The sequence below is a fragment of the Lissotriton vulgaris genome, chromosome 2_2, assembly GCF_964263255.1.
Source record: "Lissotriton vulgaris chromosome 2_2, aLisVul1.2, whole genome shotgun sequence".
NCBI classification, from domain to species: domain Eukaryota; kingdom Metazoa; phylum Chordata; class Amphibia; order Caudata; family Salamandridae; genus Lissotriton; species Lissotriton vulgaris.
This window is the reverse complement of record NC_141688.1, coordinates 214,513,258-214,536,237: the sequence shown is the minus strand read 5'-3', so window position 1 is coordinate 214,536,237 and position 22,980 is coordinate 214,513,258. Positions and strand designations below refer to the sequence as shown.

The following is a 22,980-nucleotide window of genomic DNA, read 5'->3' as shown; positions in this document are numbered from 1 at the left end:
CGATGTAATGACTTCTATGTAAAGGTAGTGCAATGTAATGACTGCATTGTAAAGGCGGTTTCCCAAGCCAGACCTCTAGATATCCAAGTAGGTAATGAGTGTCCAGCTCCCATCTGTGCTGCTGCCAGAGAACACCACCATAAAATCTGAGAAACTTTAATAGCATTACGGTGTCATTTATGTGCCCCTGAAAGTTCGAGCACAGGCAACTGGATAACTAAACAAAATGGTAACAGCTGTGTGGAGGTCATGCACTTTTTTTCGTGGTAGCAAGAAACTACTGTCCAATCAAAACATGTGCTCCTGAATCTAACGTGTAGGTAGGGCCAAAGCCCCTCTCCTGGTGATTCTCACATCATTGTACGGCGACAGCTGCGCTGTCAAGCCAGGCCATAAAATGAAGATTTCACCACACGGTAAAAATCCAAGCTAGAGAAAAGTATTTATCAACTCGAGGTCATATATCTGGTTCGGTTTGTCAGCCTGGTGAATCATACATTAAGAGATCGTCCGAACCGGTTTATGGCACACAGCAGAATAATTCAGATGTGTTGCTTACAGGCGGCATCATATTACACTTATTGGCAAGGCCCAAAAATAAAGAAGTAGTTACCAGATTGGGCTGCTTGCGGTTTCTTCCCCTAAGGAGTATTCCAAACATTACCAGAAATAACCAGGGGGAGAGATTTGACGGTAATGCTACCTACCCTGCGTTGACTTCCAAACACAGGTGCAGCCTCCTTTTTCTGCCCTTAGAGATTTATGATGTCAGTTGACAGAAACCAACTTCTGCCAAGTGCTACCCTAAACCCCCTGCTATGTATATAATAGTAATAATAATACTGAAGAAATTGCAGCCAATCACTTTAATTTCAAAGCAATCATTTCTACAGTATGTAATGGTGCATTTGGTTTTGCGGTATATAAATCTAGAAAATATATGATGCTTCTGTTACAAGTTCATTACTGCAGCCATAACCCACTTCGGGTTTTTATTTTGCTTTATTATTTCACAATTCATGCTTTGATTTAGTCTTGATTCAAACTTAGCTCATCTCAAGGCCCTTCTCGTAATTATTTGTAAAGGACGCCCGTTTCACCATTTTGAGGCTTTTTTTTCAAAAGCTTTCTCTCTGAGGCTCAGGGATGCTATTTCCGTCTGAATCTGTGCGATGCTATGGAAACTAAAATAGACAGAATGCGTAAAGCAGGCAAAAATGGCATGCACACTTTTTTTTTCTCGTTTGGTCAAAACAAAGATATGACCAGCTCTAAATAGAAAATCACAGGGGGCCCTTGTGGGTTGAGCTAGAGGTACCAAAAGTGTATTAGTAGACGCCACTTCACTGCAGGCTAGGCTCGACGCCTCACCCCTTTCAGCTACCATTCACTCCTCCCTTCTCGCACTCCACAGTTCATCAACATTCAGCCAGTAGCGGCTCGTGGAGGGAGTGCTGCAGGGCGGTGAGGTGGGGGAGGGAGAGGGTGGGTGGTAGTAAACTACAGCATACACCAAACAGAGTTAAGTGACTAAATAAATAAATAGAATTATATTGCGCGCGCTGCATCTCCATTTGCTTAAATGGCGATGAAGCGCGGGCAATATAATTGATTGTATTTGTTTATTTAGTCACTTAACTCTGTTCGGCCGTATGTCGTAGTTTACTAACCCACCCTACCCCTCCCACGCCTCACTGCCCCGCAGCACTCCCTCCACTAGCCGCTACTGCATTTTCACCGTGAGCTCAACACCAAAAAGAGACTAAACTACAACACACCACTATACCCACAAATATCACCCAACACACACGAGATAAAAATACAAAAAACATGTGAAAAACAAAGAAGACAATAAAACCATAAGAATTTTCCCTATAAAAATCTTCAAAGGCCTGTAAACAATCTAAAATCCAGGTGAAACTGGTAACATTCTTCAATCACATTACAAGGGGCTGCACCATACTGGCAACATTATGAACAAACGTTATTCTACCAACCAAGGAAAGACCAGGTGGGTCTTTGTCATTACAGCGTTATTACAGGGCCCTTCTGTTGTCTTCCAAGCCAGTGAGGTTCCAATCACAGTGGTTCTCTTTTGACACTACAGTATTTGGTAGGTCTGCTGGATATACACATAATAATTGGAGCGCCCTTCAAAGGAGAGAAATAGAATTCCAAAATACTTTGCTTGTATCCAAGTTGTATTTAACGGATTGGGCTGCCATCTTTTACCTAGGGGATTACAATAACTTGTCCCCGAAAGTAAATGGAAGAAAATACTAGGGATGCAGGAAATTTACAACATTTAGTTTTGTTTTATTACATGAAATTTGGACAAAATTATGTGAACTAGAAATATGTCTTTAGCACGATTTTTTAGTGTGAGATGAGTCCTCGTGTCTATTTATGACACCAGGCTGTATTGTGTGCTAAAAAAGTACAAAAAGAACAAGTGTAGCGAGCAATAGCAGCCCGTTTCCTAGCTGTTTATGTTGTTACCACTGATGGCACATAAAAACGCAATGTGGCGTATGACATAATGTTGAAGATTTTATGTAACAAACGTAACTCAAAATTCCGTATGTTGTGCAATTTAAATTTTGCCCAGGTCTAGTTGAAACATAACCTTAAAAAATACATACTACCTAAAACTCAACCTTACATAAATATCTCCCTTCAAAAATGTTATCTGCAACTAATTGTGCACCAGTTTCCAAATATGAAAGGACTGGAGCTGGACTAATAAATTTACCCAGTCTTATTATATGAGGAAAGATTTGCTTGATTTGGTATAAAAATGTAGGTCAAGTATTTTGTAAGAAAATATTTCTGTAAAGCTGAGATGCTGTCAGTGTACATTTTGGAGACTATGGGACTGATAGAGAAAGAAAACAGTAAACTTACACTAATAGAGTTACAACTAAGTCCGAGTGTAGATTCACTACTATCTGAAATTCATGAAAATTCCCAGGAATCCAGATGTAAAACTGCCTCAGGCACAGGATTCCATGAGTGTTTCTGAAAGGTCATATGATTTTCCATTTGTGATCCCATTCCTGCTGTTCAGAGCTGTCATTGGTGGATAATTATACACGAGGAGAACAGGATACACTGTGCCAATACCCCTTTATTCTCCTTGTGAAACATACTTTTACACATGGACAAATCTCTTAGCATTCACTTCTTCCGAATCTGGGTGCGTTTCATTTCCCTTCGGAGCCTGGAGAGAGGTTTTCACCAGCAATGTGTGGGTCAAAATCCAACTATGCTGAATAGGGGAATGCGAAGAGTTTGAAAGGGCCCTGAAATGTAGATGTTTGTTGGTTATTTCAAAATTCCAAGCTAACCATGTCTTGGAATGTCTGAGTATGCCCATTTGTCCACCAGTACAGTTGGATTCTTGGGTGTGGAAATTGATGCACTCCTCTGCTCAATTTGTGAAAGAAAGTGTGTCGGCCAGAATCCGATGTCTGTTGCTATTAAACATGGGCCACTGGCGACCGAGCGCGGTTATCTTTAATCCACTACCAGACACTCCCTGTCCCTTTCTTTCTATCATGCAGGTTCCTGCTTTCTGTTTGTGACTATTTTGCTGTTTTTTTATCCTATGTCTTTGCAATATGTGTAATTTTTCCTCTCTTGCCCTCTATAAATATCTGATATGGAGAAATAAGTGCCGGTACCCAAAAATCAGTGCTGGTGACCCCCACCGGCTCAAATTCAGCACTGCTGCAAATCTCTACACTGTAAATGAATTAAGTACTCACCGGTAATGAAAATTACCAGTAAATAATTAATTCATTACCTCCTGATCATCGCTCCGAGTCCCAATACTGAGGATATACACAAGCCACAACAACAAGGTAAACTGACATCAACGTAAATGAAATATACATTACAGGAGGAACAGAAACCACAATGACTGCATCGCAGTATAAACCACCCCAGTTGTGAAAATGATTCAGCATCTCTTAGATCCAATCTGTAAAATGTGTAACAAAAGTGTGAGACTGGGAGACACAATAAAATATTACATTAGCACCTTGCGAGCCCCAGGAACAGCATTGAAAGCGCAAATTAAAACAACCTTCGAAGAAAGCGGATCCCCATGGCAAGCGCAACTGACAGTAGCCAATCAATTGCTGGAAATAGAGGTGCAAAACCTAGGCTATACGAATATTTCAAATTGCAGCATGGAAAAGAGCAGTGGACCGACAGGTAAAGCAAATATCATTTGTAAGGGATCTCGCTAGTCTGCATCATCGCCCAAATCTCTCCTCACTGGATGCCTCTTACAAAGTGTGAAAAGCACAGCCCTATCTTGAGCAAGCACTATCCGTTCAAACCCGAAAAAAGATCACTTATATGAGGCTCCTGGCATTACCCATAGTGGAGTTCAACCCAAGCTGGGCCCGTGAGGATAAATCAGTAGCATGCAGACTTTGTGATTACCACCAGGAATCCTGGTATCATTTGTTGTGTTGCTGCCCAAAGTTAGCCAGTGAGTGGCATCGTTTGGTCATTCCAATCTGTAGAGCTCAGGGCCTCAACCGATGCTGCGAAATTTTGGACTTGTGTTTCTCGTCTACAGCAAGTCAAACAGTAGCACGGCTGGGGAAATTCATAGACCTAATTCGTGTAGGACTGTCCGCAAACGCAGAGCCGCAAAAAGAAAACTGTAGTACTGGAAAAAAAATGTATGCATCTTGTTTTTAAACTATATAGTTAGAATATGACATTTTACTGAAGGTTTTATGCTGAACTGACTGGAGTCAAAAATTAGGGAATATAACTTATGTCGTTCTTTAGATAACTATTTTTACAATTTTAGCATATTGCAATGATTTTAAATAATCGTACAATAAAAGCTTTTTCACGCACGTGTTATGAGTCGCGCATGCAGCATCCCTACATATCTCCTTCAGGGACCCCGCTGCCTGCTCTGACCAGGATGTAGACACTGACTGCCCTATGACCACATACCCAGGAACAGCAGCCGCCTGTGAGAAATGATCCCCCAGTGTCCTCATTTTAGTTTAGGGGAGAGTACACGATCATTTTTACTGTAGTACTTTGCAATGTACATGGCCGACGCGCCGCCCAAAGCCTTTTCTTTTTAGCACTTTATGAAGAGGGCATGGTGTGTAACCCCCTGCTTTATTCTTCAAAGTGTGGCCACATCAGTTTGAGAAAGGAAGTTGAGAGTGGAAGGAGCCTCCGGCACGCCTCGCGAGTTGGGGGTTCCCAGCCAGAGGTCTGGGGTGCTCCGCTACACGAGGCCCCTGCACGGGCAGTCAAACACGGTGCTGCAATGTTTTGTCAATTTCTGCGGCCGAACTTCTCGGCCCCGGAGAGATTAGGTTTGCACCTCCTTGGGTGTGCAGTACAAGACCACACTATATATTTGTATCAACTCCCTATATATTGGTATCTGACATGCACAGTTTACCTTACAGATGCTAAAAATAAATCGTCAGGTGCTGTACATTTCATTTCACCTGAGTTATTGTGGCAGTGGCACCTTTAATTACGCTTCAGTGTGACACTTCCAGGAGCAGACGCTATAAATGTATCTCCGCAGCGTGAGGGTGCATTTCTAGGGACTACAGTGAACACAAACTCACATCTGTGTAGCGCCTTCCTGTCACTATGTGGCCTCGAGGCGTTGTGCCGCTTTAGGCTGAATGCCTGATCTGGTGCAGAATTGAACAAAACAGTTTGCCAAAACTGCACTACAATTTATGATTGAATCCAAGAAACAATGAATTAAACAATTGTCCTTACAACCAACTTATTCAGTTTGCTTTTAATCAAAAAACATTTCAACAAATTTTCGCATTTTTAGTGTCTTTTTTATGTGGAAACTATTCACAATTGGAAAATTCAAATATACAAGAACCTATGCATTCTCTTTTTTGGAGCCCCGTTTGAAATTCACACTTGGACCACACATCCACTTCCAAGAAACAAACCGTATTCTTAATTCAAACTGTGGCAGACTCACACAGTTAACACACTACTCCTCACATCCATCTGAACAATCATACACCATCCATACCTGAGTGCCCACCCTGGGAAATTCTGATACCACCTATTTTAGAGTGAACACTCTATCTATGAGATATTATATACAAAGACAGGTTATTATTTATTTATTCACACACGGCCATCTGCCAAATCACAAAAAAATCACTCTTTTCACATACAAATATATACAGATTGGCCTAAGCAAAAAAATGGTCTACGCGTTTCGACTCTCCCGTATTTATGGGGATTCTCCTCAGGACCGACAATTTTTCATTGTCTGTGGACATATGTTTGTGGCTGTATTTATCACTAGTTGACCAGTGCTTAGATGTTGAAGCTTGTTATTCAATGTAGTCCAATTTCTTCTTATTGGACTTCCAAATTTTTGATAATCACCGTTTTGTGTCCAAACTATTCTTATAACGGAGGGAGTGGTTGAGACAGACCTTCCTCTTTTCAATTCTGGCTGTGATTTTCTCCGTTGGCCCGGTGTATCATTCCCGAACATGGCGTTCCAGGAGCAGACGCTATAAATGTATCTCCGCAGCGTGAAGGTGCATTTCTAGGGACTACAGTGAACACAAACTCACATCTGTGTAGCGCCTTTCTGCCACTATGTGGCCTCGGGCGTTGTGCCGCTTTAGGCTGAATGCCTGATCTGGTGAAGGGCATATTCACACACTGAGCAGCAGGAGGCGCTGGAAACCCTTAATCTAAATCACGTTTCTTCTAGCTAGTTTGTAACGGTTCTGTGGCACTAGAATCCATTTCGTCTTCTGTCTCCTCCAAGAGCAGGAAAGGCACCCCCCAACGCTGTTTTGTTTAGAGTACGTGTGAATACTGAGTTACCAGGTCACTGCTGTCCCTCCAAAACTCCACTCCCCCCGCGGCCACGCCCCCACTTGCAAACACTTTCAGGGCCAGACTGGCCAATAGTTTATTAGCTCACATATTATCTAGGGAGAGAAGAAAATACCCGAGTATATGTGTGACTCATGCAATGGCTTAGGTTCAGTTTTTAAAGTGCCCACCGTGGACTTCTATTAGGATTTTGTAAGCTATAATTTCCAGTTTATGGTAGTTAAATATTTAAGAGTCAAGGTAGACTTGTCCATTTAGCTACTTTCTTCTCCTGATGTTTCACGTTTACTCTGTTCCATGCTCCCATATGCCAATATGGACTTTTACATTATGGAAATGATGTCAAGAGAGGCCACTGACTTTATTACCAATGGGAGAGTAAATACAAAAAAGGCATAGAATGTGTCCATACATTGTTTGCAGTTGTATGACATGAACATGTCTACAGGATCATATAGACAGTACCCTTTTCTTCACAGTAAGAATAATTCTATGAAATGCTTCGTATGGACGGACAAACCTGAGGAAAAAGCAAGCGACTGCCACAGAGTTTCATCTATTTTGTTTTTATTCCAATAGCCTATGAAATAATAAACCCTCGGGTTAAAATGGCCACCTGGCCCATAGGTCTGTTGTAGAACTACACACCCCTGCATGAAAGGCTTTTCGGCAGAGTGAACGTGAAGTACGGAGATGGGACATCCAATTGTGTCGAGGTGATTTTAGTTACGTGAAGTATTAGAATATAAAAGGCACATTCATGAAAGAGTTCCATAGTAATTTGAATTCACCCATGAAACATGATGTGACATTCACTTAGTGGTGTTTGTGAGTTAAACAACACACTCAATAGTGCTTGACAAATGTACGACAAACTCTTACTGGATGCCTGTCTTTGGGTTTTGTCAATGCTTATGTTTTTATTTTGACATACTTTTGTAAAATTGTATTGTTGAGGATCTGCAGGCCCTCACCAACATAAACAAGCATTGGCAAAGCAAATACGTTTCCGTATGCAAGAGCTAGTTGCTTTGCCAATATGTTTCAGCCATGTTGTCCAACAGTGCGACTGATGTTCAGCACGGCGTAAAATTAGTGGGATAAAGGAGAGGGGTGTGGAGTGGAGTGTCGTGATGAGTGAAGTGAAGTGTTATGGAGTAGTGTAGAGTAGGGTTGAGTGGTGTGGAGTGCTGTGGAGGGTTATGGAGGGAGTAGAGTCTCATGGAGAGAGTAGAGTGTCGTAGAGTGGAATGACATAGAGTAGAGTAGAGTGGAGTGGAACAGAGTCAAAGAAGGGAGTAGAGCAGAGTAGAGTGGCACAGAGGGTTTGCGTAGAGTGGAGTAGTGTTTTGTAGAGTAGAGTGGCTTAGAGCGGAGTAGATTGTCATGTAGTGGCATAGAGTGGAGTTAAGTTTTGTGGAGTCAACTAGAGTAGAGCGGTGTGGCATAGATTGCAATAAAGTGAAGTGGCGTAAAGTGAGGTGGAGTGGCGTGGAGTGGACTAATCTAGCAGAGTGTAGTAGTGTGTCATAGAGTGGAGTAAAGTGGCATAGAGTGGAATAGAGAGAGTTGCATAGAGCATCATAGAGTGTAGTGGTACTTGTGGAGTAGAATAGAGTGGGGTAGAGTGTAGTGTCATTGAGTGGAGCAGAGTGGCCTAGAGTGAAATGGGGTACACTGGTGCAGAGTGGATTGGTGTAGAGTATAGTGGCATAGAGTACATTGATTTTGACTACAGTGGTGTAGAGTGCATTGGCGTACAGTGCTGTGACGTGGAGTAGAGTACACTGCCATACAGTAGAGTGCTGCAAAGTAGACTGTAGTTGCGTATAGTGTAGTGGCATAGAGTGCAGCTGCGTACAGTAGATTGTTTTAGAGAAGAGTGAAGTGGCGTAGCGCGGAGTGGTGCAGGGTAGAGTCGAGCAGTGCAGGGTAGAGCGCAGAGGTGTAGAGTGGTGTAGACTGCAGCGGTGCAAAATAGATTAGAGTGACGTGAAGTAATGCAGAGTATAGTAGTGTAGAGTGCATTGGCATAGAGTGCAGTAGAGTTGCATCGAGTTGAGTGGTGCAGAGTAGAGTGCAGTGGCATAGAGTGCAGTGACAGAGTGCAGTGGCATGGAATAGAGTGGTGCAGAGTAGAGTAGTGCATTGAATAGAGTGGAGTAGAGTTGGGCAGGTTAGATTTCAAGGATGTAGAGTGGAATGGCATAAAGTGTAATTGGACAGAATGGAATAGAGTAGCGTAGAGTGCAGTTGCAGAGAATAGATTATTTCAGATTAGAGTGCAGCTTCGTAGAGGGCAGCATCGTAGAGTGCAGCATCGTAGAGTGCAGCGTCGTAGAGTGGATTGGTATAGAGTGGAGTGGGGTAGAGTGAGGCTATACAGAGTAGAGAGGCATAGATTGCAGTACCGTACAGTACTTTGGCATAGAATGCAGCATAGCGTAGACTAGGGCAGAGTAGAGTGTGGTCACATAAAGTGCAGTAGTGCAGAGAGAAGTGGAGTAGAGTTCAGTGGCAGAGAGTTCAGACTGGTGGAGTAGAGTGGTGTAAAGTGGAGGGGAAACATGCTTGGCCACGCAGTAGCTTCCGCGATCTGTCTTTATAATGCATTCACTCGCCCAAATGCAACGTTACCACGCAAGTCATTACAACAACTTGCTTTTAGGGGAACGTTGTTGGACTGGTGTTAGATATTAAGTCCAACACCTTCCCTACTGTTGCATAGACTGGGGTTTAAACTTGTAAATTATACTATTCCAAAGTTCAGTGCCCCACTAATGCTAGTTGTTGTGGTATATGAACGTGTGGTAATGTTGCAGTCGGGGTCATGACTGCGTTGCGATGGCATGCCTGATAAATGCATGTGGGATTCCATCATACAACCAGAGTGGAGTGATGTAACGTAGAGCGGAGTGGTGCAGGGTAGAGTGCAATAGCGTAGAGTGGAATGATGCAGAGTGTAGCGGCGTAGAGTGCATAGCCTAGAGGGGTGCAGAGTAAAGGCCGTAGTATTAAGTGCAGTGGCAATGAGTTGTGTGCGGTGTTGTAGAGAAGACTGGTGTGGAGGGCAGTGCTGTATAGTAGAGTGGTGTAGAGTGGTTTGGTCTGGAGTGCAGTGACTTAAAGTGGTGCAGAGTAGAGTGGCATAGAGAGCGGTGGCGAAGAGTACAGTGGTGTAGAGTAGAATCGAGTGGCATAGAGTGCGGTGATGTAGAGTATAATGGTGTAGAGTGCAGCGGCTTATAGTGCAGCAGCGTGAAGTGCTGCAGAGTAGAGTATAGTTGCAAAGAGTGGTGATTCAAGGTAGATTGGATTAAAGTGCAGTGGCATAAACTGCATTTTTCTGTAAAGTGCTATAGAGTGCAATGGCTTGGAGTGCAGTGATAGAGTGGAGTGCAGTGGTGCAAACCAGAGTGCAGAGTGGAAGAGTAGAGTGGAGTGGCGCAGAGGGCAGTAGCGTAGAGTAGCTTGTTCCTCAGCAGACTGCATAGTAGAGAACTGCAGCATAGATTAGAGTGGCATAGAGTGCGCCAGCGGACTGAATGCTCCTATAAACAAATATATTATATGTTTGTTATGTTAAGAAATGTGTAAGGCGCTCGTATACCCGAGGGAGTCTTGGCGCTGACTCAGCAAAGCACATGTGGAAAAAGAAGAATCCTAGTTGCTGAAGAGCCAGGTTTTCAGCATTTTTCGGAAGCGTAATAGAGAAAGAGCGGCTCTGAGGGTGAAAGGTAGAGCGTTCCAAAGTTTGAAGGCTTCTGAGGCAAAGCAACTGCCACCCCTTTTCGGCAAATATGTGTAAATAATTTTAGTTCACTTGGAACACGGCGACCCAGGAGTGCATGAGCCACGAAGTTAGACGCTCTTCTCAATATGATTGAAATATCGGAACCACAAGGTGCTTATCCGCGCCTGTGGGGAATAGACCAGATCCGCTCCCGGGATACAAGCCCTTCTTTCTACCAACCGCAGCTCACTCGCCACAAATAGACGCAAGAACTTACTAGGGCACAGGGATGTGACCCGACCCCTTGCAGCACGTTCCAATTACCCTGACGAAAATTACGTGCTCTGAGGAAACTTACCCACATGGTCACGGGCCCTGCCAGGTCGGAAATATCACCGGTGTAGCAACCTTTTGACCTACTTTACCAAATTGATAGCCCTGAAGAGGCGCGAAGACACTGTTCCTACGCGACGAAACACGTGTCGGCTGGTTGTGGAACCATTAAACCTTCTCAAAGCTTCATTGCGTCATATATGATGTTTGAACTTTGGCTTTTCCCTTTTGTGTAACATACCATACACGACTGTAAAATATTCCTTTTCAGGTGTGCATAGGCATTAATATTAGTAGCTGTTTTGTATGTTAGCTCCCAGTAACATACTGTTGAGCGGTTAGAGGCTCGCCTGTTGCACCCTGCCTACTCAGTCCCCCCTGATAATATAGCGTCCACACATGGTAGAGCGCCCATTGTCTAGCTGAAGACTTCAAAAACCCTTCCCTTGCAGTCAGATATTGAGTAACACCAGGCCAAAAAATCCATAAAAGATCTCCGCGCCACTCACACCACCATGTGTGAGTGGCGCAAAAGAAACACGTTTCTTTTCACGAGTTCCACACTTTAGTAGTGGAATACATCGATTCTTTGGTAGGATACCTCAGTCGGTTTGTGTGCCTGCAGCAGAAATCTGTGTGCACCCTACAGACCGCAGATGTGATTTTTCTGAGACAGATTAGACTTTTATCCTTACAAGGATGATCACGTGAGTACCGTACAGATGGGCGAGAGTAAACCCCGTTATCAATGCATGGGTACCACGGTGAGGTGTGAGTATTATGTAGACATCAGTTACATAAATATTTCTGATGAATTACGTGGACAAGTGAAAGGTGAATGTGTTGCATGACACATTCAGGATTCACCGTGCCACTTTACTGGGAACAGGATGCAGATAAGGTGGCCGATAACGTTGTCTCTGACCCAGCGTGCTGGCGTGAGTGACTAATCCGTCTTCCGCTCCGTGGGGTCGGGGGCAGGCACTTCGCCTCCCACCGGGGGTCCTCTGACTAGCGATAAATATTAGATGGAAGGGACTCGGCGGAGGGAGACAGCGAGGCGACTCTCCTGTGCACAGCGCCGACTGCCCCTCGCGCACACAGGGGGCCTCAGCACAATGAACGCTGGGAAAGGTTAACTTGAGGTCTACTCGCCCGTGTTCCGCAGCATCCGTGTGTCCCAGTCCCTGCGCAATGTTCATTTCTACTCACTGTCACTGCTTTACAAGAAAATCTAGAACTGGAGTGTTTGGATACACCAGAAGAATTTCTCAGTAATATAGACCATTTATCATAAGAAGTGCCTCTCACAACCTTCACAATCTCCTCCATTGGCTGCCTATAATAAAGAATTCGCAGTTTGGCTCAGCCAATCAGAAATCTTAGATGGCTGCCAATAACTGCAGTTCTCTGTCTGTACTGCATTTCCACAAAAGCAAGAAAGTGAAGCAGACACAGACAGTGAGCACGTCTGTCTGCCTGCCTGGTTTACGCAGTATTAGACGGAGTATAGGGGGAGGGGTGTAATAGGCGCTGGTTGTTTACAGCTGTTAATTAACCCTTGCACTAATTATGACTTTAGCCTTCTGTGCACTGCTCAGAATCGTTGATGGTAAAATTAACCGCTTTAATACCAACAATAGAAGGCTATAATGCTTAGTTTGAAAATTGGAATGTTGAGAGCTGGCTCAGGGCCAATAATAGTATAGATATTCTGTTCCAACATTCCAGTGCTTAGCTTTCCGTTTCTAATTCTTCGTGTTTACTGTAGTGTAGATCATTGTACCCCTAGTTGGTTGCATGCTCGAATAGCATTAAAGCACTCCTTCCTTTGTCTGTACTGGTTGTTAAAGACTCTCACGCTTGGTACAGCACTAAGCGGCAGGGAAGGGCAAGTGTAGCAACCCTTATGGCCCTCTGCGGTGGCTATTATTCTATATTAGAACATTGGAATGTTGGGAGCTCCATTGCAGACAATGGAGTGCTCCCTGCTTCTACGGCCGGTAAAGCCCCGCAGAGCAACATTCCAATGTTCTACAAAGGCTTCTCGAAGCTCGAGGGGATTTATATCCCCTCGAGCTTCGAGAACCCTTTGTTTAATTTGTTAGAACATTCTGTCCTCTAGTGGCAGAATGTTCTAATAGCCTTATAGCCCTTCGTAGCAGGGCTATACCGGCATTTATAGTCCCGCTGTCTCGTTAAAGTCCCTCGCCTTCGGCTCGGGCCTTTAACGATTCAGCGGGCCTTTAATAGCCGGGGCGGGCTATAAGGCTATATTAATACACCTAACTGTGGTTCTTATTTTATAGCACCTCATTTATATATGTTATGATTTACTTGGTTGGGAATTTTGGAATCTAATCATACTACAGTAGTGAATGAGTGTAGCGTGCTTCAATATAGCCGACTGTCGTGCACCTTGAAATCACCTGGCCCTGAGAAAATGTAAGTTTTAGCTATTATATATTATAATCTCTTATTATGATCGCCTTCATCCTAGGTAGAGAAGCAGTGCTTCCTTACTCAGCCAATATACAACAACAACTCACCCACAGTAAAGTAAAGTATTCTTTGAATAAGTAACAGCATCCATCTAAAAATGTTTACTTCCCATTCAAACAAGCATTGGCAAAAGCAATACGTCTTGGTTTTGGAACCTATTGCTTTTTCCAAATGTTTTTCAGACATGCTGTACAGCATCCCTGGTGCTGTGAAGCATTACTAAAGAATTTGTTTTTATACTTTAGTAATGAAAAAAAAATGTGGCTTGGTCATTTTGTAGGCATGCACATGAAAGACTTTGTTTTTAGTCTTTGATGAGCATGCCCACAAAATGACAAAAGCCACATTTTTTCATTTGAATATACTGTTCCGACTTGGATGCACAGCTAAAAAGGAAAAAAAAACCGCACACATTTTTTTTAAAGTGGGTTGGGGCAAGCAATATGGAGCGGAGAACAACTTGGGGGTAAAATGGGAATGTGTGCTTGCTTTGTGTGCCCTTTTTAATAGCGCTGAAGCACATGCGCCCGCGCTATCGTAACGTCCATTAGCATGGTAACATGGACTAAGCAAATGAGGGAATGACTTTGCATCGGAGCCGGCGCCGTGTTATTGACGTGTGCACAGAGGCAAAAATACCTTTAGGAGGTGCATTGAAAGGTTTCAGTGCGCCTCCAAAAGGCAGCCATATAGAGGGGAGAATATGTGTCCCATAGACCCCCCCCCCCCCGAACACCCACCGGCAAGGGGATCCCGCTGCTTTCTTGGAACAGTCGCTCTGTATTTCACTTGAATGCGCTGCCTCCAGTGCAGTGCGAGTTAGAGGGTGCACTGGCGGTAGTGCATTCTACATAATAGGGCACACTTTCCCTGTTTGCACCCGGCGCTTCATTCGAATGGTGCACCGTATATATAATACAGCTCTAGTATTACTATGGCCCTGCTAGTAGGACTTAAGGAGGTCATTTTGTAGAATGTAACTGATAGTCATTATTTATGATTTTTTGTTTATGTTGCAATATATTGGCATGAATAAATGAATCTGGTATTTGTAAAGCGCAAACTAATCACCCCTCAAGGTTCCAAGGTGCTGGGGCCAATGGGGAACTTAAGTGAGCTATTGCCCAGAGTCACATGGTGCTGAGCATCCGCCGGCGTTCGACCTGCGAGCCTCGCGCTCTGGAGTTAGCTGCTCGGGCCGCTGCACCACACCCATCCTTCCTGTTAGTCAGTTGCATTTGTCATTACATATTCCATTTATTTTTAGTTAGGCTAGTAGCGATTATTTATTGACTCACCATTTATTGTACATATGCTGTTTCAATATAGTGGCCCTGTCCTGCATCTGTATACCATCATTGGGTGCATTTTGGATAACCGACAGATATGCAAATAAATTCTGTTGACATACATGTGCAAGTATGCCTCTTATGCATGTACTGTGGATATCCTTATTTATTTTATTTATTTATTCAACAGGTTTTACATAGCGCTGGCTAGACCCGGAGGTATCAGAGCGCTTTACTACAGATGGACCCTCAAGCCCATCTTTAGCACCTCTGGCTTCATATCAGTTAGCAAAACAAGTGTTTCTAAGTATACCCCCTTGCGGCTTCTCTGGGGCACCCATACAAAGCCACCCCTCTCAGAGTTAAAGGAAGGGAATGTGGCAAAGTGTCCCTTTGAAAGGGGACTCAACATAGCTTTTCTCTGAAGTTTTTAGAGAAAATTCCACAAGGTACAGCACTGTCCTAAATACTCGTCAGCATCAGTCCATTGAATGAAGGAGACAATCCATCTGCCTCTTAACTTGTGCAAGATGAGTCGCTTGGCTAAGGCCACGCCCCCAGGACTAGTGCGCACTGAAGGTTCCAGGAGGCGCTACGACAAGCCCAGCTCATCTCTCCGATACCCGTGAAAGCGTGGCGGTACCACTTAGGTCATACCGGTAGCCTATACAAACGACAGGGCAACAAGTGCTGTGTAAGCACCAGTCATTATTACAAGTGTTTCCTTGACAACGCTTCCGATGCAGAAGATGTGCTAATTCTGCGCTTTATTCAAACCTCTGCCTCTTACTTGTAGGCAGCTGGGAGAACCACCCATCCCAGTGCACACTGAGGCTGAGGCAGCGTTGCTAGGCGAGCACGCACCCAGCTCTTTCTTGTTGCACACTATTGGGTTTATTCCAGCTGGAAGAAGAGATACAGACACAAGCTGAGATAGTAACACATATCGCAAAGTGGCTAGAATTTAAATCTGATGACCACTGGTACCCCAATCGCTCTACCCCAGACATATGAAAGGTTGCCCCCTAGATTGTTTTGTTCATATCTTTTTTCTCACAGTGCAAAAAAGGCAAGGAGTCCAGAAGGGAAGTAGCTACCATTGGTGCAACAGGTGGAGAGGCACAAGCCCAAATCTCTGAGGGGTCCATTGAACCCTAATAACGACTGTATTTTGCTACCCCAACAGCAGTAAAAGTGGCCATGTTCCTTGCTTGCTCTAGGGCCCCTGGCTCCTTGTTACACTACTGGAGACATTGCAGTTCTAGATGGGACGCACTCGGGTGACCTCACCCAATGGACCGTCACAGTAGATACTGTGTCCGAAAGAAAGTGCAGCGGCCATTGCACGGAGTTGAGATTCACAAATGCATTTGTTCTCTCAGGGTGTGATCACGTGGCACTGGATGGACGAGGTCGTGCGCTATGTCCTGCACTTGCCAAGGCCTGATTAATATTATGGAGGTGAATGCAGCCCTCTGACCATACCAGGATGTTGGTCCTCGCAGACCAGGTTTCAGTGGAGAAAGTCTCAGTACAGTTTACAACTGTTTTCACAGAGAGGAGAATTTGCAGCCATTGTTTCCTTTGCCTTCTTAGGGTGTAGGGCCAACAATAAGCGAGAAAGACACTTCACTGGGGGTGAGTGAATAGGAAGCATGACCACAGACATGCAAAAGACTTTTGGCTTCACCCCTGATATCTCTTTCCTCAATAGGGTAAAGAGACCTGATCCAACCTCCCTGCATGGCATCCACCTGCAAAAGCATGCTGTGACCCTGGCCATCTGTAGGAGTAGCCAATACCATACTGGATGTAGTATGCTGCACATGCCGTGTGTAGGAAAGTCCCTCTTTTTACATGGTCGCTGCATGTTTATGGCACTGACGCTACTGTTTTTTTTATTATGTGCGCAGGGACTCTGCTAACAAGCCCCCAGTGCATGTGCAGCGACCCCAAAACATATCAACATTTGCTAGCCTCCAAATTGGCATATTTAAATGACCTCTAATCCCCTAGAATATGGTACCTGAGTACCCTGGTCATATATGTTAAATGTCACAGTAGTACTGCAGCACATATTGTGCCACCACTATAAGGAAAACACAAAGAAATACTGCAGGCCAACCACTGTAGTTTGTCAGTCCAGTTTTAAAACTGCTAGTTCAACCTGCCAAAACAACCCCTTTTCACAGGGCTAAACCTTCTTTTTAAATATTAATATGTCACACCTAAGTAAGGGCCCAATTTTGAGTCTGGCTGTCTTTGATTGACAGACTTGAGGTGCCGCAATGGTGGTAGTCCTGCGTCTGCCGTATTACAAGTTTTTTTTAACTGCCACCGCTGCACCAGCTATTCCAGGGAACCGCCATTCCTTGGCGGGGGCACAGCGCAGAGGTCTATATAATATGCAAGTCTGGAGCGCTGTGGTCGGCCGGGCATATTAAGAGTTTCACCTCTGCGAGCCCACCGCCTTGAAAAGGCTGGCGGTGGGGAAAAAAAGACGGGCCTTACAGGACCGCCATGCCCCCGCCGCCATGGGGATGCATTCAGAAGGGCACAACATTAGCCCCCATGTTTGCAAGCTCCCCAATTTTCTAGGGCAGCAAGGACTCAACAGTCCATGCCGTTCTGGAACTTCTTTTGTGTTCCCAATGCGGTGCCCATTTTCAGGTCACGGCTGCAGGATCGGCAAAAGAAAAGACAGGAAAATCCCGCCAGACGCGAGTTGAACTAGTCAACTGGCGGTGATTCCTACACAGCTTTGGCAGTGCTGAACTGGCGCAGAGACGGCGCAGCACCGCCAAAGTCGTAATCAGCCCCTTATTCTTATTGCCCATTAAGGCAGGGTTCGTGGTAATTAAGAGTACAACATGCAAAAGTTGAATGTAAAACATGTCTTTACAGTGACAAGGCCTCAAACCCCATTTTCATTGTAGCTGGGTTTCGCTGCTCAAAAGGAAATCATTAAACTATTACATTTAATATTGCTGTCCTGCTTAGGGAACAGCTCTAAAGTTTATACTGGCACTTTAAAAAATATTTATTACAATCCCAAATTATTGGTTAAGTCAGATTTGTAATAATAATATCAAAACAGGTATTTTTTTAAAATGTTCCCTGTTACTGTCTAAAGCCTAGGAGCTCATGTGCTGCTTGCGCTCCCAACTGTCACCCAGGAGCTCAACAACCCATTTGGCGAGGTGTGAACCTGTTCCCAGAGCTGACACATGGGCCTTGGGTGTGGGGAGATGTTCTATTTCTCTAACAGGACAACTATCTGGCAGTGACCGGAAACTTGATTAGCTTCAAAGGGCCCTCCCCGTCACGGAGAAATACCTGGGGCTGCCCCCTCCGGTGTCCCTCTGGTTAGCCAAGCACCAATCCCAGTGGGAAGGGAACTGCCTCCAGTACCAGATTTGAGTTACCAAGACGAGGGGCTGATCATTTCCACGGTCACACCTCAGGGGTTGGCACAGTAGCTCTGCACAAGGGACGTAAGGTACTGACATGTTGGAGTTAGATACATTGTGGGAATGTGGGATTGTTTGCACTAGGGCACATATGAACTGCTGTAAAGGTGGGTAGGCTAACCCATGGAAACTTGTTCCATATTGTTTAGGGAGGGGTGAGGAGTCACGCCACCCACAGGCAAGTGGCAGCCAAAAATGTTTCTCACTCCCCCCCCCCCCCCCCCCCCAGGGCATCTTCCTCAGAGCACTACTGGATCTGTGGAAGACAGAAAAAGGACTGTACATGCTATTGAAGCCTGTGAGGTGACCTGGAAGGCTGGAACTTCTCACAATTGTACCCAGGACAAAGTAGTGGATTCCAAGAGTCAGTTGGCTGCACCTGTAGGGGACACAACAAACTGCTAGAAGTCAGCCCTTTTCCTGAAGAGCCCAGCTGACCACTTCTAAATGGACCTGCACTTAAACCTGCTGGTGGCTTCTGCACGGAGAGTGTAGACTTCCAAGTGCTGTTTCTAAGAACCTCAACACTTGGTTTTTTCAAAGTGTACTAAGCCCAATATTCTGAAAAAATCAATTAGTGAGGAATAGTTGTGACTGAAAATCTTGAATACTTATGATGCAAACCACTGCTGGGGTTTAATTTAAATTCGCCCGCAGTGTCTCTAATAGGCTGAGATTCCTCTGTGTTCACATTCGCCCTGAAGAGGTCCATTTTATGGACAAAACGTGTTGGTTGTTTTCAGTGCTTATATGTGAAACTTTATACAAAAAGAAAGGAAATAAATACAAATAAAGACAAGAATAATTATTTTGATTGTTGGCTATTGTTGTGGCGCAACTCTACATTTCATATTGCAGCAGCAATGATATCGAGACTTGCAGCCTTGCCCTGTATGAGGAATCTCCAAAAAGGAACTAAGTCCAAATGTAGAAATCTTCATCATGCAACCGAACTAATAGTAGCTCGAAGCAAGGGATCTGCAGAGAGCTCAAATTTGTGTTTCTTCACTTTACAATTTCAAACTAAGTCAATGGCTTGACTGGGATTTTGTCCGACGACTATCTGGTCTCCGGCAACACCCTGTTGCTTTGCCCTGCAGAGTATTTTTGATTTTCATTTCAGAAAAAAACTACAGACAGGGACAAACCTGATTTCCATATCCACCCCACGTGCCACGACAGGTCAGTCTTAAATAGAACCTAAGTTCTAGTCAAGAGCAACCAGAAGACTGTGGTTGGCGCTTCACACTTTTTGGCGGTATTTTCATCTCAAACTTTAAAAATTCATCTCTAAAAACCCTTTATCAGATTTAGGTAATTTTATTAATTAAATTATTCTCTATTTTTACAAAAAATGGAGGTGGATTTTTATAGTGTTATGTTTTGAACTTTTTAAATATTTTGGTACTTCTAAATGCTTTACAGATTTTCTTAAGTTAAGCCTGTCTGCTCTGTAACATAGCTCCCAAGTGTTGTGCTCCTTAGGCTTCAATTAATGAAACCTTTACTGGACCTAACAAGAAAAGTGATATTATTTCTTGTGGCTGGCTACCATCCACATCAAAAAATAATTTACTTTATCACACCTTAATCAAATTCAGGAAGCATTTATTCCCAAAGCTGTTTAATATAATTGAATTTCATTGACCTCTACCACTAGACTGCCCATGAACAATCTGCCTTACAGGTAGGGAATAATAGATCCTATTTACAAATTCCATTATTACACTGTTCAAGACAATTTAACCTCCTGTGCAGGCAATTCTACAGTACCATTTATCATGACAATATCATCCATGAACTGCCCTATGAAAGACCCTACATTTCCTTTCATTCCTCTACCCAACAAAGTTCAAATGCCCTAGAAAAAAATTCAGCCTGGTGTTAATTCTATTCCTTACACCCAAAATATTCCTTCAATCCTACTATTCATTGAAGTACAGTAACTTTAGTGAGGAGAATTCTCCCCACTATATAGCTCAAGAGTTTTTTCAAACCAGTGCTCAAGAAGATTCCTAAACACTTATTAGGACAATGCTATTCTGCAAGTCCCACTCAAGAAGGTGAGGCCACACCAAACATCTGCCTCATCCATTTTATAGAGAATAATACTGTTACACTTACATACTATACGCATGATTTCACTTTTAATGAACATTACATTTCAAAGCTAGAGCTAAATCATACACCTTTACAAGTTATAATTCCTAATTGAGAGTGGTATTACGTGCAATTGCAAATTCATTACTCCATACCAAACTTGTATTTTAAGATTACTGTCCAGCAATGTCATCTGTGGTTTTGGGAGCATTATCGTGTCATGGTCAGGTTCCCAGGCTATCTGTACAACTAAATTGAAAAATACAATCATCTCTGCACTTTTGCAGGCTAGCATGCATCTCTAGGAGTATTTTGTTAAGAACAGTGCAGTTTGGGCACTGCTGGTCACCGTCTACCAATTACTTCCTCATTTGAGGGAAGTCAATTTCCAGACAGTGCTGAGATGACCGTGGCCGGCTACAGAGCTGATCATGATCCTGGTGAGGAGAACTCCTTGACCACCAATCAATGTCTTGAGGCAATCTAAGGTGTTAAAACACAATAGATCATATTTCAAACTGAATTGATGGAAAGGTGTGGGGGGTCATGTGCCACGCTAGGAGGAACAGGCTGGGTTGTCCCTTGTAGCACAGATGCTGTGATGTAAAGCATAATACGCTACAGAATTATGAGTCACGTGGACTTGCGGAAATCATATCTTCAGTGAAAAATCTCCATAGCAACCAAAAAAGAACTAACGGACAGAAGAAAATTCATCAGTACATGACAACTATGTCTTCCAGCAGGACACAGTATTGGTCATGTCCCCTGGTACTAACCATAGGAAAGTGTCATGGAAAATGATTATTTAACACATTCATAGGAAGAGCAAAGGGTTTAGGAGGTCAGTACTCATAATACATTTGCAAGCATGATACATAATCACAACTGTTGTCTTGCAGTCACCTTTCTTCTGGCATTGAAAAATAATGACTTGGCCAACAGCAGGTATCACACAGATACCCAGATGGCCGAAACAGTGGAGGAGCAAAAACAAAACACCAGGGTGCAGGGAGAGTACAGTTAGTATAAGAATCACATAAACACGTACTCTTTTGTTTTGAAAACACACCTGTTTTTGTAATGTCTGCCATGCTGACTCTAGTTTAGGTAGGGTTAAATAGCAGTATCTGGTCATGCCAGTAAGTGCAACTGCTGAGACGTAGCATAACCTTGGAGGCTCAAAGCAGTTCGCAAAAATACAGTGTCAAGTACATCTGGTAACTACCAGCCATCCCCGAGACCAACAATGAATACAGGGCCCTCTGCAAAGCTTTCAAGCACTGTATCAACCACTCCAGGGGCTGAATATCAGAATCTTGAGTAGAAAAATATCGTCCTACATATATATATATATATATGCATTCACCGAAAAAAACAAAGGTTACAGGGATGGTATAGTTAGGAAATATAAATGAAAAAAAACCTTAGAAATGTACTAAAAACCGCAAAGATTACAGAGACGTGATAGTTAAGATCAGAATTTACACACACAAAACCATAGAATTTTAGTTATTATAGTTTGAGTTATCTCAAGAAACTATTACTCATGCCCTGAGGTAACTATAATTTGCACTCCTTCTATGCACAGTTTTCTCAACAATAATTTTACAGCAAATGTTGCAGTGATATTATAACTAATGTCATAGAAGATGTCATGAGTAATGTAATATGTCGGGTAATTAGCATTGCATGGTGAGTGCGTGAGTTATAGTTACCTTGAGGCTTGAGTTATAGTGACTTGAGATACTGTAACAGCTGTATTTCTATGGTTTTGCTTGTGTAAATTCTGAACCTAAGTAATAACGTCTCTGTAATCTTTGTTTTTTTAGTGAATTTTTAAGGTTTTATAAGTTCTATTTCCCCACTATAATGTCCCTTTGTTTTTTTTGTGGATTTTTATGCTTTTTTTTTAATTGGTGGAAGGTTGTCTACCGCCCGCATGTAGCCAACCCTATGTTACACAGGGGCTCTGGCCAGGCCCTGTGGCCAGCCCTCCCTCATGCAAGCAACCCACGCTGTGCACGTCCATCTGGCCTTGGGGACCCCATCTCCTGGGGTCCAGCCATATTTAGAAAGGGAGGGGAGCAGATAGCCTTCCCTCCTCTGTCCCTATTTCAGCTCCGGGGACCCCTTCTCCCGGGGCCAGGCCTTACTGTAATAGGGAAGGGGGTACTCACTCTCCATTCCGTGTCCGATGTCTGGGCGTGAGGATTCTATCTCCCAGGGTCCGGACTCCCAGTGGGTGGGAGCATTTTTCATGCTCCCACCTGCTGAGAGACGACTTTCTGTTTGCTCTCTCTTTGTGGGAGCCGTAAAATTGATCCCGCCAAGCAAGAGCAAACAGAAGTTACCTCCCTGCACAGTGTACCAATAATATATATATTTTTCCAAAAACAGTTATGCCCACTCAGCAAACTCTAGAATGCTCGCACTCCTGGATGTATGAGCATTTTTGTGATTGCTGAGTGGGCACAGTATATGGATTTGTAAACAGGACGTGCGCCCATTGTCTAGCACTGACCCCGACAGGTGGAGGTGATCGGATTACTGCGAGACATTAAGTAATAACTTGGTCACCGTTTGATAAACCTTTACAAAAAGAACAGTTAAGCCAATTTGCCTCCTTTTTGGGGTTGAACTCGGCTATCCATGAAGTGTATGG

General features: G+C 43.7%; 1 protein-coding gene across 1 annotated transcript in view; it reads right to left on the bottom strand.

Moving 5' to 3' along the window:
* LOC147729256 (SH3 and multiple ankyrin repeat domains protein 2-like) overlaps positions 1-22,980 on the bottom strand; it is a 2,641,300-nt gene that overhangs the window by 299,364 nt on the left and 2,318,956 nt on the right. The gene's annotated exons all lie outside the window — the stretch shown is intronic.